Genomic DNA, 16,819 nt, shown 5'->3' on the forward strand with positions numbered 1-16,819 from the left:
CATGCGGCTTGTTCTAGGAATCTAATCCGCTTCCAAGGCCTCTAAAATAATAAAAAAGTGATTGAGCGAGATCGCAGGAGATAAAAGTAAAATAAAAGACCAAGATGACTTCTATTTAAGCCGGTCAGAAGATAACAGCTTGGTTTCGCTTGCCTTGACAGCCCGGCAAGTCACGACTAGGATTTGAAGATCTTTGGCTAGAAACACCAAGGGGAAAATCAGTTTTCATAACAAATGTAACCTCCCTCCCCATGAAAGAAGAAAAAAGAGCAGGTGCACTTGGAGCGGGTACAGGCAAATATGAACCAGGTGGCTCTCATGTACTCGCAATAGCCATCCACCGCTCTTCTGAGCGCTTGGAAGATTCAGGCGGGTTTTGGGGAGGGGAGTACCAATAGTGAGAAACCTGCACTTGAAGCAGCACGACATGGTAGGCTAGAATGAAGGAACAAAGCCAGCGCAATATATTTCATCCCCGAAAATCATGACTACTTACTCATCCCAAACAGTCATTCTGCAAGATGCAAAGTGCTGGCATATTTAAAAACCAGGATCAGATAAAGCTATTGTCCTCAGCAGAAGTAAGACCAAAACCCACCTGTGCACCCACAGAACCTTTCCCTTATAGTCCAGTTTTCCACATCTGTCTTTAAAAAGGAAAAAACAGCTCCTCCTCGGCTTCCAGATGTATTCATGGGATATTCCAACTTTTCCTGGCATAGTGATGCCTGTATCTTAATCTGAGGATTACAGTGGACTGGATAACTGGATTAACTGGATAAAGGATGTTATAGAGGCATTGGTCATGAATGCCAAAGCACTTCTTAAACTGTTTCCATATAGATTATAATCTTAGGATGGAGACGCACATTGTTCTTAAATGATTCAAGGAATCCCTTATGTCCCAAGGTTTCCAAGAAAGGGGAAGAACCTGTTAATAGATTGCTGTGCTTAATAACTGCTGAAAGGCATTGCATGGCAGTTAGCCAGGACTGCCTTTTTTTCCTGAAGGAAATTAGAAGCTGCTTTCTGTTATTATGCAAGAAAAACACCCAGCCAGGTCAGTCAACTCCGGGATAAAAATCTTTCTGAAGAACTAATGGGACCCCCCCTCAAAAACAGTTTTCATCTCATTTTACAGGGAAATTCATAGATTCATAGATGTTAGGGTCGGAAGGGACCTCAATAGATCATCGAGTCCGACCCCCAAATCACGAGGTCAAAAGGAAAACGTTTAGCACAATGAAAGGCAGCTATGCCAACCCCCTTGGGGAAATGAGAGATAAAGCAAAGTAAGCAATTACTAAACTTCACCATTAATAATTACAGTCATTAGAGAAACTTCACTCAAAACAAGTCTTACTCTGTTTGGCTCAGCGTGTTAGGAAGGCTGATGTCTCTTGCCTGCTTGAGGAAGTCTCACCCGGTGCAGTGCCTGCCAGGTGAATTTGCAAAAAAAAAATATATATATATTTTTTTCCCCCCCCCAAGCATGGAAAGGAGGACTCTAAAAAGCAAGCTACTTGGATAGATACAAAGAGCCTAGTTACCTGCAGCGCGTCCGTCAGCGTGCGGCCACGCAGTCCTGGCTCCCAAGGCTGCCTCCAGTGTTGGACTGATGGAGCTGACTAGTACACGGGGAATTTAGAGCCCTCAGGAGCGCTGCAGCCACGTGACCCCGAGAAAAGTGCCCTGCTCCTCAATTATCAGGTCCTTTCCTTGCAGTGCCGCCGACAGCTCACAGGATAACGAGCCGGTGAACTAATGAGAATCAGAACGGTACCCCTTCCAGGGTAAGAATCACAGGCTGTTCTTCCCACCTCTCCCCGAGACAAGGTGTTACAAGAGAGTCTCCGATGATGTACAGGTACATGCACGGTCTATAGAAAACGGCTTTGAAATGCACTATGATTACAACTGGGGGGTGGAAAAAAAAAAAACAAAACTCCTAGTCCCAATTCCAAAGGGCAGGAGAGCTTTGTTGGTCTCTGCATCCAGAGAAACACAGGTTGCAGTTCAGCATGAGTAGTCCAAGTCAAATTGAACAGGACTTACCCGTGAGCTTATAGAGGGGAGCACTTTGGCTTGCCTTGATCCAAGCAGAAGGGCACTGTGTGCCTGTAAGCTCAGCTAACATCTCTCCCAATGATACAGTTGTTCCAGTAAGAGATCTCACCCCCCCAAAAAAGGAGAAGTGAGTTTTTTGGTTAATCCAGGACAAGGCATAAAGACCTTGACGGTCACGTTTCTACCTCAAAGCTCTCCATAGGACCGAGCCCTTGCAAGGCTGTGTTGTTCCAAAAGTCACCTGTTGTGACAACAACGGCAAACCTGTCGGGCTTGTAATTCAGGGGCCCAGGAAATCCCAGTTATTGAAAACACGTGAAGAAAGTGCCGTCTTTTGCAATGCCTTTGTGTTGCCTAGATGTTTATGCCGGCAAATGAGTTGTTCCCAAGGAGGTCTCCCAGTCATTAGTGCAGAAAATCACTTCATCAGGGAGAAAGCAGAGAGGCAAAATTGGAGCCTCTTTTAGTTAAGCGTTGTGCATACAGAAACACAATCCATGCCTTGAAAAGCACATGGCCCAGGCAGACAAGAGGGACAAAAAAAGGGAGAGACGGGTGCACAAAAGCAAAGTGACTGAACAAAGGCCCAACAAGTCGGTGGCACAAGCAGGAACAGAAACTAAATCCCCTGATCTCCCAGCCAAGTCTGCTACAGCTACAGAGATCTTACTATATTTGAATGTGAAGCAGACCCTTGGTCAGAAATCATTATAAAAACGTCCAACCTTGGAGCGCACAAATACGAGATAGTTGTTTTGAACTATAACCGCACTATTTTTAGCGGAGACAGATAAGAGCTCCTTGAACCTGAAGTTACAGAGTAAGAGGACTGCCGAGAAGTCAATATGTTAGCCCATTAGAGATAACACAGAAAAGCTTAGTCCAAAACCCTGCCAGATAAATACAGCTATGAACCAAAATCAGCAGAGCTCCATCCTCCTACTGGAGATCCACACTATTAGACCACAGAAGGATAAGTCTCTCACATGGTAAAACTCGCACAAATTTGACAAAGAGCTCTCTGGCCAACAGCATTAAACACAGTAGCCGAGTCTTTCTAGAGTGCTTTTCATCAATACAGCCTCAAAAAGCTTTGCAAAAAAAAAAATCAAAGTCGCCATCATTACAGGGGAGAGACCTGAAGCGACTGATCAGATATCTCCTAGCAGACCAGGATGGAAATAGAAGCGAGAGCTGCATGCCCCAGTCTAGCACCTGATACAGCAAAGCTTCCCTACCTCTTCTCAGACAGAGAAATGGGACTAACGACGCCAGCTGCGATAACAGAGAGCACCCACTACAGAATTAAGCAAGAACTATATATTTAGACGGCAACTAATGCCCCTTATCTGTGTTAAAGTGTGAACATTTATGGTGCTATAAAGGCTTATAAATAATACCGGCGATGTCAGCATATTTGTGGCTTTACAGCTCTTTTGCAGAAAAGAAAAATGCCTAAACTAATCAGACAATTCAGGAGTCTACAGGGTGACTTGGACCAATACCTGGACTACAGAAAGAGGCAACGATTTCTGATATTCTGTAGGATCCCCTGACAAAGGCCGTGCATTTCTCTAGAGGAACAGAAAGCAAAGTGACCTCACGGTCAATGCTCAAGGCTTCTTCGGTGTAAAGGGTCTTACGTATTTTGGCCACAAAGTTCCCTGCTTTCCGCAAATGTAGTGGCACCCCCCCTTCAGCTCCACAGGAGAAGCAGACTCACAAAACAGAGGTGTGGGATTGGTTCACGGGCTGGATCCCACCTGGAGTTGGCATACAGGATCAGCCTGCACAATTCAGAGCACTGGTCTGGCCTTGCTCCATGGATCCAGCTGCGTGCTGGCCCATTCCCATGCTCCAGCCTGAACCCCCTGCCCAGACCTGGCCACTAGTGCCCATCATAGAGGACAGTCTGGTTGTCCCCTGCGGATACGAAACTGGATGCCTTTATGTCCTCTATTTTTCTCTTGAAAAGAAAAATAGAGGACGTAAGGTCATCAGGTTTCGTATCAATAGAAGACAGAGGACAACCGGACCGTCCTTTATGATGGCCACCCTACTGGTGCGCTAGATTGTCCCATCACGTAGCAAGGCCACATTATACAGCCTGCAGCAGGGCTCCCCATGGGTCCAGAAACTTGGCAGCAGGAGAGTGCCAACACTGCCAACACTCCCCCACTGCCAAATTTCCAGCTATGTGGGGAGAATGGCTTTGCAGACTGGATCTAGCCTGGGGGCCAGAGGTTGGGGACCACGGTCTTGCGGCATCACCTCCTTGGAGCAGCGGAGTCAGAGTCTCTGCTCTTCCCTGGAACCTGCAGTACCGAGACCATAATTGTAGCTTCCAGTAAAAAAAAAATCATGGGTGGACAAAGGTTCAGAAATCTTAGCTCCACATCTCACGTTCCAGCAGACTCAGATGGGATCCATTAGAAAGCCTCATCTTTGGAGATGTACTCGGCCAGCACTGAGTTAAGAACGGAGACCATATCAACAGTCCCACCTAATGCTGCTCTGCATGGGCATGGAGAAGATCACAGCATAGCGGCAATCCCAGCTGGACTGTTGTCCAGTACTGTCTGCACAGCCAACCTGGACATCCCCAGGAGGTCTGGCCTGCTTCCCACCAGCTGGACCAACGTGATGGAAAACACTTCTGGCAGAAGCACTTCATTTGCCTATTGTGCAAAAATAAAACTGGACACCATAGGCCCTGTCGCTGTGCACCATCACACGGCATTGCATGGTTTTTATGGCTGTAGCCGTGTTGGTCTAAGGACGTAGGTAGGCAAGGTTCTTTGGGTAGATGAATAAAAGGCATTACAGGCCTTTTATTCCTAACAGCGAGGCGGAGAGGACTCTTTTGGGAGCCTCTATAAAAATCAAAGACATCAACTGCTACACATCCACCGTCACAAATGCCGCTAGTTGATCAGGGCCTGATTATCACACCACAGCATCCTTTACCTCCGCTTGCAGCATAAGAAGGAGTTGTAAAGGCCCTTTATAAGAGAGATGTGAAAGCACATGGCTGAATACCTGAGAATTCAGGTCTCCAAGTTTAAATAGAAGACATGCAAGGGGAGTAGGGAGAAGTGAACCCAAGTAGTGTCTTAGGAAACCGCAAGGACAAGAGCAATTGCTGGACACTTGTAACTAGGCAGAGCTACCTGCTGGGAGCCAGGGAGTTTTAACGAGCGACTCACCGATGTTGCGACAACTAGCACGTCTCAGAGTCGGGATGCAGAAGACTTGTGTTAGCAGCTACTGCCACTCCACACCGCTGGCATCAAAACCTGGCAATAAAACGAACAGTCGTTACAACCCGGAGGTATGCATACGGTCAGATGGCTTTATTATCGGGTTTCTTATGTAGCATTTTCAATCTGCCGTAGCCCAGCCTTCTCAGCCAGAGCTTCACATGGATCGTATTAAAAGAGGTCGGAGCAGAGGAAAAGCGCTTCTGAAGGTTACCCAAGCCCATGCCTATTTTTAAGCAGGCAACTAGCTACATACACCACTTCCTTGTTTCAGTAGGTTGTCAACGCAAAGCCGTAAAGATGCTAGATGTGATTTCTTGACCCAAGTGAGAAGAGGAAATAACGGTCCGGCTGGTTTGAGTCAGGGTGCGGGGAAGGAGGGGAGTTCTTGGGTGTCTCTGAGCCCTACAAAAGCTTTGAACATAACTGCAAGTCACCACCGCAGCTTCAGCAGCCCGGAGCAGAGGGAGAGGAGTGATTGGAAACAAAACTCTCAGCGAATTCGGCTGACACGAGCCTCTCCCTTCTCTTCCAGGAACCGAGGAAGCTGCCTTTCTCAAACGTGAGTTCTTTCCCGTCTCCTGCCTTAAAAGAGGAGGCATTTTACTCAGCTCTCTCCCTTGACTAATGTAAGAGATAAGAAAAAAAAATCTAGAGGGTAGAGAACAAACTAAAACCCCCAAGTATCTAATTGTACCACAAGGTGGATTGAAAGCCTTCCACTTACCAGGTTTTTTAGCCCATCTTTATAATGGGTAGAACATGGATCTATTTGTAACAACTGAGCTTCCCAATTTTTGTCAATTTTGCATTGGTCTGGTATGGTTTAACTATCTTTTGCTTACTATAAATGCCTGATCATTTAAATCACCTTAAAACACTGGGTTTTGGAAAGCAGAGTAACTGGATTTGGGGTTTCCATACACCGCTCTTAATTTCTCCCAGCTCTTTTGCTATTCTACCATGGGTACTTTTTGATCCATATTTTGAGCAGTGCCTTTTGTTCTAGGTGCTCAATGTGACGACTTCAGACCCATTTTTTTCCTGGCTTCTGGGCATCCTCTAACCTAAGTGAAGCTGGCAGCAGCAGCTCAGCTTCTGGGGAAAGCAAGGAGCAGGCCCAAGTTGCATCTCAAGAAACTGCGACAAGGACTAAAAAAAGTCCTCCCAAGCAGGAATCAGGAGGGTGCAGGTAGAAGAGAGAACAGCCCAGCTCCTGCTGGGCAGCTGGAGACTGAAAAGAAAACCTTGCTAAGCCTTTGCTGGAGCCTTCCCTCTCTCACCATTGCCAACATTAAAAAAAATAAATAAATAAAAGTCACAGAATACTTTTAGTCCATTTTACATGACCCAGGGCACCCTGACTAGCATTAGGTCAGGGGTGGGCAAAATACAGCCCGGGGGCTGGATCCAGCCTGCCAGGCCATTTCATCTGGCTTGCGGCTCCCCTAAAAAATTAAAAAATTAATATTCATTTGCTCCTAGCTGCCTGTCAAAGATGACAGGAGCCAGGGGCAGTAGGACCCAGAGGAAGCTAGTGGCAGGACCCAGCAGCAAGGTCTGCCCAGCCCTTACGCCCAACCAGAACTCCTGCCTAGCAGAGGCTTCTAGCCTGGGACCATGGGGCTGTTCCTGCTTCCCTGTGCCGGAAAGAGAAATGCAGCCCTCAACACAGTTTGCCAAAACTCAGTAAGTGGCCCTTTGCCCAAAATAATTGCCTGCCCCTGCATTAAGTACTGGCATCCTGTCACTTGTGCCTTCATGGTAGCTGCTCCAGAACTTTTGAAAAAAAAGAAGAGTTCAACTTTATATCACACAAGAATCTTTGACCTGCCTTATCTGGCTGGACTTTTGTTCCTTTTCTATCTTGCAGCTTATATTCCTCATGCTCCAGTTCCTCCCACCCCCCAAAGCCCACAAGTGCAGGCTGTTCTCAGGTGCTGCTGCTAATAACCTGCCCATATAGACATTAGATCAGCCATTTGTCTGCTCTATACAACCCTTCAAAGCACGCTATGGAAAACACTTCCTCAATTTTGCAGTGGAATTGCGCACGGGGTAAAAAGCACGTGCCTTCTCCTCCCAGCTTCCACCAAATGGGTACTTAAATAGCAGCACCCAAGGCTGAGCTATGTTTGTAGAGATTTAGAGAAAAGGAAGGATGTACAGAAATTAAAAAGGGAACTCATGGGGGTAAATCCTTCCTTCCCATCAATTCTAGGCATCCTCTCTCAGCAATAGCAGGAGGTTTCACAATGTGAGGTTTCTAAATTGTTTGCTGGAAAAAAAAGAAAAGAAAGATTCAGTCAGGACATGGGCCTTTCCTTTACAAGAGTTTACCCAAAAGGCGCACAGTACAGGATACTTTCAGCCAGGCCCAGAGAGCAGACAAGTCCATAGCGTCAAGAGGACAGCAAGACCCAGAGGAGACAGGAGTCCGTGTTCATAGATCATTGCCAGTCAAGCAGGGAATACGAGTAGGTTGGACATACTCAAAACATCCACACGCACCCCCAGTTTATTCCCTTACATGCCCATGAAGTGCCATCTCTTTGTACAGCATCCTTCCCTACTTTGTCACCTCTCTGCTAGAAACAGGACCATGCCCAGTTCAGGAATTTGCCTTCCCCTCTTAGAAACCAGTAGCTGAATGCCCAGAAAGAAAAGCAGGGTGCTTTTCGATCGTCTAGTCCTCTCCTTCCATAGAGGAGAAAGGAAGCTATTTATATAGTACCCCCAGGATGAAAGTGATCTTTTTGCAAAGCAAAGGGGCGCTGAGCTCTAGATAGAAAGGGGTTGTTGCACAGCTTCAAAATCCCCGTCAGGTTGCATGTACCAGGAAGATGCACCAGGGATGTTGCAATTCCCTCCTCCCTCCATACCCAGGATTACAGGTGGCCAACTTGCAACTCCAGAGCCACATGCGGCTCTTCAGAAGTTAATCTGCAAAGATTCAAGGAGATGCACAAACACACGGGGACCAGCTTATATTTGGAAGCTGGTCCCTGTGTGCTTCTGCAAAGATTCAAGGAGATGCATATTAACTCCTGAAGAGCCGCAGGGTGGCCACCCCTGCCTTGGATTGACCTCTTCTATTCATCAGCATCCTCAAGCCAGGCAAGAAAAATGTTAAGATTTAAATTTGTTAAAAAATGGGTTGAGTTAGCCCAATGCCCCACTGGGAACACACGCAGTTTCTGTGACGGGGCAGGGAAAAAAAAAACAGCCTGCAGGACACCCATATTTTCATGGCAAAAGGAGGAGTGCTCAGACTTCAGAGACATTTGCACCAACATTTCTGGAGATCCTGCTGAAGTCTTGAGTAAGCAGGAAGACGCCCACCTAGTGCTTACCAGCAAGACTTGGTCTCACAAGATAAAAGGTGCCATTGTTAACCCTAGAGTCTTTCCACGCGGCAGATCCAGTCGGGCACGTCTCCAAATACGCCTTGGCAAGAGCTTGGATTTAACCTGGAGCACAGCGAAAGCTCAAGTCCACCTTGATTCATTTGTCGACAACAAAACACAGTCTGTCTTCCAAAGACGGCGGAGGGCTGACTAACCGTCCTCAGCGGGTTTGTCAGGTAACAGACGTGTCAGGGCAAAATTACTGGAGGCCAGCATCTGCTTGAGACACGTCTCCAACCCATCTCCTTTGAGGAGGTTTCTGTTGTTGCTACCCTGGAGGTCCCTACATAGATTCATAGATGTTGGGGTCGGAAGGGATCTCAGTAGGTCATCAAGTCCGAGCCCCTGCCCTGGGCAGGAAAGAGCGCTGGGGTCAGACGACCCCGGCTAGGTGCTCATCCAGTCTCTTCTTGAAGATCCCCAAAGTAGGGGACAGCACCACGTCCTGCAGGAGCCCGTTCCAGATTCACATATTGGTTAGTGCTCAGATTGTTCCTCATGGCGCAGATCTTGGTTCTTGGGTCAGTGGTTCAGGATCTAATTTTGAGCCAGACTTACTCATGCTATCATTTTATTTGATGGAATAGTTACAGACTTTCTTTGCATTTTAAAACATATAGTTCATTAAAAAAACAAAACAAAAAACTTCTTGTATTCCTGTTGAACCAGAATCCTTTCGCCCTGCGGTGCCTCTTGATATCATCACTAGTTTCGAGTCTGAGATTTTCATGGACAAACACCTGAAGATCGAGTCCCAAATGCAAGGCGCTCCCTTTCCTCTGGGGCAGAACTTCTGACTGCCTTTTCCAATGCAGCAAGCTGTGGCTCATGAAAGCTTGTGCATTCAGTTAGTCTATAAGGTGCACCTCTACCTTACCTTCTGCCTGCCACGTCTGAAGAGATACTACTAGATTACGTCATTATATCTGTCCACCTTCAAAAGGACTTACCCATGAGCTTTGTCTTCCATGCACTGGGTTCGAACACCAGTTTTTACACTTGTACAGGTTAGTTCTTGCCTTTCCTAATTCACAGCTAGACTGTCTTATTCAGCTGGCCACTAAATAAAAGTTAGGTGGGTGTTTGCAGCTGGTGCTGAAAAATTTGTGGGTAAATGATCACAGCGACTCTTTTTAGCCAGCTGCTACATGCTCTGTCAGCTGCATGCAGCACACGAGATGACGTTAGGTGAGAATCACAGTGAGAGCCTTGTGGTCATGAGGCTATTGTGGGACAGATGAGAGGTAGAGGCCTGTCTAAACCACAGAGTTATGGGGAAGAGAAACAGGAGATGCTTTCATCATGTGTTGTGTATATACAATGAAAGAGGTTGTTACAGGTGCCTTGAAGAGGGCTGGTGGATCTCAAAGGGAGGGAATAATGGAAAAGAGGTAGGCACTTCCAGGAGGCACTCATACAACCCGATCATTCGGGAGTAGTGACATCAAGCCACGTGCCCCACAAAGCCACCAAGCAAGAAGGGCAGTGTCCACAACCAGGCTCCAGGGGCAATACAGCTAATTATGGCCTAGAAACCAAGTCCAACACACTTGTTTGTGCATCACTAGGATGGCATGTAGATGTTGCAACACAGCCTTCCCTAGCTGCCTCAAAATTAAGTGCATGTTTGAAGAGTCACTCTCAAAAGCCATTTGGAGGAATGATCATGTATCCAATGACTGACAAGCCTTATTTTATTTCACGTTCATGATGCAATACTTGCAGTACTTCCTAAGCCTCAGCTCAGACCAACGCAAACCACAGTGTGAAAAGGCATGTTATGAAATAAATTCGCTGGCCTGTGGCAAGCAGAACTAGCTCTTGGGCAAGTGCCACCAGTTTCTGCAGAAGCCATGCAGAAAATAAACAGGTTCCTAGCGCTCGCGTTTGCAATATGAGCCAAATCCGACCAGCGCCGCCTTATCTTCCAGACGGGGCATCTAGCACCAGGTCCCCCGCTGCTGTCTAGAGTTTGGCCAACACTGCAGAGAGGCGGAGAGGGAGGCTTGACAGCCTTGCAACACCATGCAAGCCGCATGGTCTAGAATCTCTTTAAATCCTGGATGACACTAAAAAACAGTTTAGATATCCAGCAGAAAGATCCATCTGGTTTCCGCTCTCCGAGGTACCCAAAAGGTGAAGCAAATGAGACAATCTTCCCCCCAGCACAGTGCAGGAACATGCCCTACAAGTAACGATGATGGATTCACCTTCCCCTCCCACCCTCCAAGAGACTCGCAGGACAACGGCTTTGGACCTCTTCGGAAAGTTGCCTCCATTTATTTCAAGCATGAGCAAATGTGGCCAGGGTAGCTCTTGGCACCAGGATAAATGTAAGCCCCCTCTCCCCACAATCACCTTAAGTGAACTGGAGTGCAGGTGGCTTCGCTGAGCTGAAGCTGTGGAGTATCACTGGCTTTTCCGTCAGAAACCTCTGCGGTAGCACATGCTGATTTGAGTCACCTTCGGCTGAACCCCACTGAAAGTACGGCATGTTTTCTGGCTTCACCCTCTTTTTCTTACGCTAAGGTTTTTCAGAGAAACACTTCATGGTTTGTTTTATCCGAGTCCTTTTTCCAGTGTCCTGAACTCCTGGAGGTTGCAGGAAGTTTTGGGTGGATTCATTTAGTTTTCGGACTATATTACAGGGGTTCAAAATAAAACAGAGTAGGGTTTTTAAACAGAGCCCTAATTGCCACTTAAACACAGATGGAAACAGTCATCTCCCCAAAGTTAGTACAGCTATATTTGCATATCACACAAGGGCTAGATTATTGCACCATCTGCTTTAAGTACCTTGGTATCTAGGTACCAGGCACCGAGGTGCGAGCCACTGATTGCTTCTTGAGTCTGAAAAGCAAACGGCCCAGAGAAAGAGATGCTCGTCTCATTGGCCAAGTTGTGTTTTCATATTATTTTGTGCCTTTGGCAACACACAACAAGCTGTGCCTTGAGACTCCTTTGAGAGGTCTTCAACCTGTGTCTGATTGCAGGCCAGCCTGGCAGCGGTTTGAGCCATCCCCTATACAGCCCCCAGTTGGGGTGTCCTCACTGCTTCACCCCTGTTAAGAGCACTTCCCTAAGCAAGCTGTGGACAGGGAAGTTTTAAGTTGAATAGTAGGAAAAACTCTCACTAGGAGAGCAGTGAAGCACTGGAACAGGTTACCCAGAGAGGTGGTGGCATCTCCATCCTTGGAGGTGGCATCTCCATCGTTGAAGACCTGGCTAGACAAAGCCTTGGCTGTAATGACCTAGTTGGGGATGGTCCTGCTTTGAGCAGGGGGATGAACTAGATGCAACCTCCTTAGTAAATTAGGATTGGAAGGGACCTATGATACTATTATGATGGCAAAGCAGGTACTAAAGAGTCACCAGATCCCAACAATTTAGCACCAAGAGTCTACAAGTTACCAGCAAGCTATAAGCATCCACAGCCTGGAGGGGCTCAGTGGTATGGGCCTCCACTACGGACAGAAGCAGCAGCAAATGCTCTAGGGCAGTGGTGGTTTCATTCGACACCCCCTTAAGCAACTGAAGTTGGAAGCAATGAGGACATGGGTCTCACTGTCTCCCACAGGTCTGGGTCTGAGGATGAGGAGGAACATACATGATCCAGTCAGAGATAATCCTCTAGATTCCACTTACCCAGGGACAGTAACTTTTGGGGGGATAGGCAAGAACTTAAGTGACCACTAAGCTAAAGGGCAGGACAGCAGGTTTTCATGCCACTTGTTAGGCAGCTCTAAAAAAGGAACCGAGACAAAGCATCGATTCCAAGTGCCAATTTCATGCTCAGATTTCCAAGAAAAACAGCTTCTGGTGTATTTGAAGGAGGAATCCAATTCCCTGCAAGTACATTGCATTTTAATAGACAGAGCACTATTTTCTCATCACTTGTCCTTCAAAACCACAACTTAGAACAGCTTGTCCAGAGCGCAGCTCAAATCCGCAGCAATCAGCGGGAGTCGCTGTGAACGGCAGATTGACATTTTAGGATGCAGAGCGGTACAAGTAAAAAAGTCGCGCTCTCCCTAAAATACTTCCCCGCTAAAGCAATGAGGACTCTTAATTAAAAGAGATGGAGTGGGTTTTGCTCGCTGATTTAGAAAGCCTGCCTTCCCCAGGCTGCGCAAGTGTCCTTCGTAATGACTGAAAAGCCGCCTCGCAGCAGGAGAAGGCAGGAACTTCAGTCTGAAAGTAAGACCTTTAAATTGGATTCAGTCTGTAACCCGACTGCATCGCAGTGAGGGGAACTTTAACAAGTGAAGAGTATCTCTATTACTGGCTGGCTGAATTAGCCAAGAGAGCTGAAACGGGACAGCCACTAGACGGCATCCAAGTTATTTGGAGCCCCCTTATCCCATCCTTCTAAGCCACGCACCAGGAGGACCAGCTGGCCCGGCTCACGTTCGCTTTGCTGCGGATGCAGGAAGACGGTCCCCGCGACACTGGATTTGGTAGACTCGAGAATAAAGTTGACTTTGTAACAGAAGCCTTGAGCAAGGGAAACTCCAGTCGTTTTAATTAGGCTGCTGCTCTTTCAGCAGAGTCCTTAAAGGAAGATGAGTCACTGACTGGGGCTTGTGTGGGTGCAGGACGCACCGTGGAACGTGGCGGGGCCTGGGATGGGTTTTTGTTCAAGTTGGGTAGAAACTGGGTTTTGAGCCACCGAGTCCAGATACCTGCAGTCATTACAGCCACAACTGCGGCCCCACACGAGGCGGGAAGAAAAATCACAGCCGCTCACTTTCCTGCACCGTTTCCCCTCCTCTTTACTCCATCTGCCCGCAAACCACATCCCCCCGCTCCCCAAAGACTCCACTTGGCTGACTGCACCCGGATACAGCAGGGCTCGGGCCTTGTCCCCCTGCCTCCGGGAAGACACCTGTAATAACCACCTCCCCAGCACAGAGGCACAGATAGCAGCAAGAGCCCTCTACCTCCTTTTCTCCTTGCACCCGCTACAGCTCTTCATCCTTTTACAAGGTAGGAGCTGGCGAGGAGATGCCACGAGGAAAACTCCCATCGCCAGGGAGAAACAAGTTACACGAGCGATAGAGGACGCGAGGGGGGGAGAGACTCACAACACCCGCAGTCCAGTACCTGCACGACGCGGTCGGAAAAAGGCACCTCTTAAAACTCTTAAATGGGGAAATCAATTGGTACAGAAGGACCCCTGCGGACCGCCGGCCGGCTGGAGGGGGAAGGGACGTCCAGGGCAGGGTGAAAACAGGTCCCCACAGCCTCATCTGTCACCAAGAGCGGGGAGGGCTCAGCCTCTACCCCCAGGACAAATACACCCCGGGAAGCCAGGACGTCCAGCTCATGGGGACATTTGGCAATCGATACAGATCCCCTTCTGCAGGCCGGGTCAGGGCCAGGCGCCTCCTGCCCTGCTCCGCATGGTCCCACGGGGCTGCCGCCCGCTTGGCCCGTCGGGACCCCCTGCCCACAGGTGTCCCGAGACAGAGGGGCAGGCGTGGGAGCGAACACTTCCACGTGTCGCCCCCGTGTGTGTCACCCAAGCACCCACACGTGTCCCTCTCGGCAGGCATACCCACACGTGTGCCCCCACGCAGGTCCTGGCAGGTACCCCCCGTGGGTGTGCCCCCAACGCGTGTCCCCCCCCAGTGCCACCCACGTGCGTCCCCGGGGTCCCACGCGTGTCCCCTCCTGCAGTCCCCCCAGGACCTCCCACACGTGCCCCTGCGGCGCCGTACCTGCGCTCCCCAGCCCCAGCTCGGCGGTCCCGGCCGGCCGGTCCCCTCCCCCCGCGGAGCCGCCTTTTGACGGGAATCCCCGGCCCGGCCCCGCCCCGCCCAGGGGACACCCCCCAGTGACGCCCCCGCCCCGCCCCCCGGCTGGCACGTTCCAGCCACGCCCCCGCCATGGCCACGCCCCTCCGTCCAATGAGAGCACGGCTCTGCTCCCGACCCCACCCAATGAGCGCCGGCGGCTGCTCTGGCCAAGGGCAGCCACTTACCTTATTAGGAATAGAGGCGGGGAAGGAGGGGGAAATACCGCCCTGTCTTCTCCTAAGCCCCGCCCCTTCCCGGCTTGTGGGCGGTGCCCGGCTGCGCGTGGCTGCTGTGCCGCGTGGGGGGGGCGCGTCTACACTAGGGGCGCCGGGGCTGGGCCCGAGGCTGAGCTGCGGCCCTAGGGGGGGCTCCCCCTGCACCCACCCGATCCCTGCAGCACCTGGGGGGCTCCCCCTGCACCCCCACGGCTTCCACAGCAACCCTGGGGGCTCTTCTTGCCCCCCCAGGGCTTCCAATGCGACTCTGGGGGGCTCCCCCTGCACCCACCCCATCCCTACAGCACCTGGGGGGCTCCCCCTGCACCCACCCAATCCCTGCAGCACCTGGGGGGCTCCCCCTGCACCCCCCCCGGGCTACCACAGCAACTCTGGGGGCTCTTCTTGCCCCCCCAGGGCTTCCAATGCGACTCTGGGGGGCTCCCCCTGCACCCACCCCATCCCTACAGCACCTGGGGGGCTCCCCCTGCACCCCCCCCGGGCTACCACAGCAACTCTGGGGGCTCTTCTTGCCCCCCCCAGGGCTTCCAATGCGACTCTGGGGGGCTCCCCCTGCACCCACCCCATCCCTACAGCACCTGGGGGGCTCCCCCTGCACCCCCCCATACCTACGCACCTGGGGGGCTCTCCCTGCACCCCCTGCCTGGGCTGCTAGCACCCACCTGATACCTATAGCACCTGGCACCTGGGGGGCAAGCAACATCCAGGCCAGAGCACTGGCATCCTGCTCCCCCCGGGGACGCGGTGGTGGGAGGAAGGAAGACCAGGCAGCAAGTCTCGTACCCGATAAGGAGCACCCACGGTTCGTGGCTGGCGGCTTAACGGATGGAGCTCGCCCTGGGCAGAAATTCCCCCTGCAGACGAGAGTGACGGGCCCAACCTTTTGCTTTGATGTTTCCTTTGATGTGAAACCCATGGCTCAGATCGAAAGGTCCCAGCGGCCCTCAGTGCCTGGAAAATGGAGCCAAGGGGCAAGCGAAAGCCTCCCACGGAGCCATTTGCTTGTGACAGCAGGTGGTTTTTACCCAGAATTTGGAGGGGCCTGATACAAATAGCCGGAAGGGAAGCTGAGGCTGCAGCCACAGTGCAGACGTGCTGCCAGGAGCCCCTAGCACAGAGGCACTCGCAAACCCGGGCTTGTACCTGCGCGGCTTTGCCAATGCAGGGGCAGCCACGCAGGGAACTCCCTCCTGGCATAAGGGGCAGGAAGGGGATGGGGCCAGGGACCTAATCCCATGCATTGATCCCCTTTCACTCCCTCCATCGCTCTCACCAGTTTGTGAATTTTCTGTACAGCTTCCTTTACTGACAGTCCCCACACAGCCCCTCTAATGGGAGAAGGGTAGTTTCTCTAGACGGTTGGGTAGCGCAGCTGGATTCCCACAGCCCCGTGGATCTTAAAGTCAGGGCAGAACCCCCCCGAGGATTTATTAGCATGACCTCCATTTTTTAAATCCTGAATGACCAGTCGGCCAATGCCAAAATGCTGTTGCAAACCTGAAACATCCAGATTTCAGGTGAGCGGGTTTATCTGGTGCATCAGCCCCTCGGACCCATGGGGGTGGCTGGTCGAAGAGCGCATACTTCAGGCCTTGCCTGCTCCGTTTTAACCAACAGCTGGATTTTAGAGTTGTTCACACAGGAGGCTGTCAAGAGCTGGTGCACCAAATTTGCACTGGTTTTAACTCAAGCGTGTTGCATCAGTTTGACTCCAGAGGTGTAAACTTGGCTGGTATTCACTTAGCACAGCTGGTAGGAGCAATACTATGGGGAAGTGAAGCAATGAGGCCCCCCCGGGAGTGCTGCGGCCAGTTATGGGCCTTGCGCTTCCAAAAGGATGTGGACAGATTGGAGAGAGTCCAGTAGAGCGCTACAAAAGTGATTAGAGAAAGCAGGACTGATGAGGAAAGGGTGAAAGAATGAGGGGTATTTAGTCTGGAGAAGAGAAGAGATGACTGAGTGAGAGGGGATTTGATAACAGTCTTCAAATCCCTGAAGGGTGAATACAGAGAGGATGGTGATGGGCTTTTCTCTGTGGCTCTTTGGGGCAG

General features: G+C 50.3%; 1 protein-coding gene and 1 long non-coding RNA gene across 5 annotated transcripts in view; one reads left to right on the plus strand and one right to left on the minus strand.

The window, feature by feature from the left end:
• VDR (vitamin D receptor) overlaps positions 1 to 14,523 on the minus strand; it is a 78,863-nt gene extending 64,340 nt beyond the window's left edge. For all 3 annotated transcript variants that reach the window (XR_002088911.2, XM_019482714.2, XM_006273342.4), the window contains exons 1-2: positions 14,455 to 14,523; positions 5,274 to 5,363 (exon numbers count right to left, since the gene is read on the minus strand). The gene's annotated coding sequence lies outside the window, so the exon portion shown is untranslated. The remainder of the gene's footprint in view (positions 1 to 5,273; positions 5,364 to 14,454) is intronic.
• On the plus strand, positions 1,501 to 6,644 carry LOC132245763 (uncharacterized). Of its 2 annotated transcripts, none has more exons than XR_009457481.1 (2): positions 1,501 to 1,867; positions 6,337 to 6,644. It is a non-coding gene; the product is annotated as an uncharacterized LOC132245763 (long non-coding RNA). The 2 variants fall into 2 exon arrangements; XR_009457480.1 differs by lacking the exon at positions 1,501 to 1,867 and adding an exon at positions 5,360 to 5,889.
• Positions 14,524 to 16,819: the final 2,296 nt, after the last annotated feature.

This window comes from Alligator mississippiensis, chromosome 15 (assembly GCF_030867095.1).
Source record: "Alligator mississippiensis isolate rAllMis1 chromosome 15, rAllMis1, whole genome shotgun sequence".
Classification (NCBI taxonomy): Eukaryota; Metazoa; Chordata; order Crocodylia; family Alligatoridae; genus Alligator; species Alligator mississippiensis.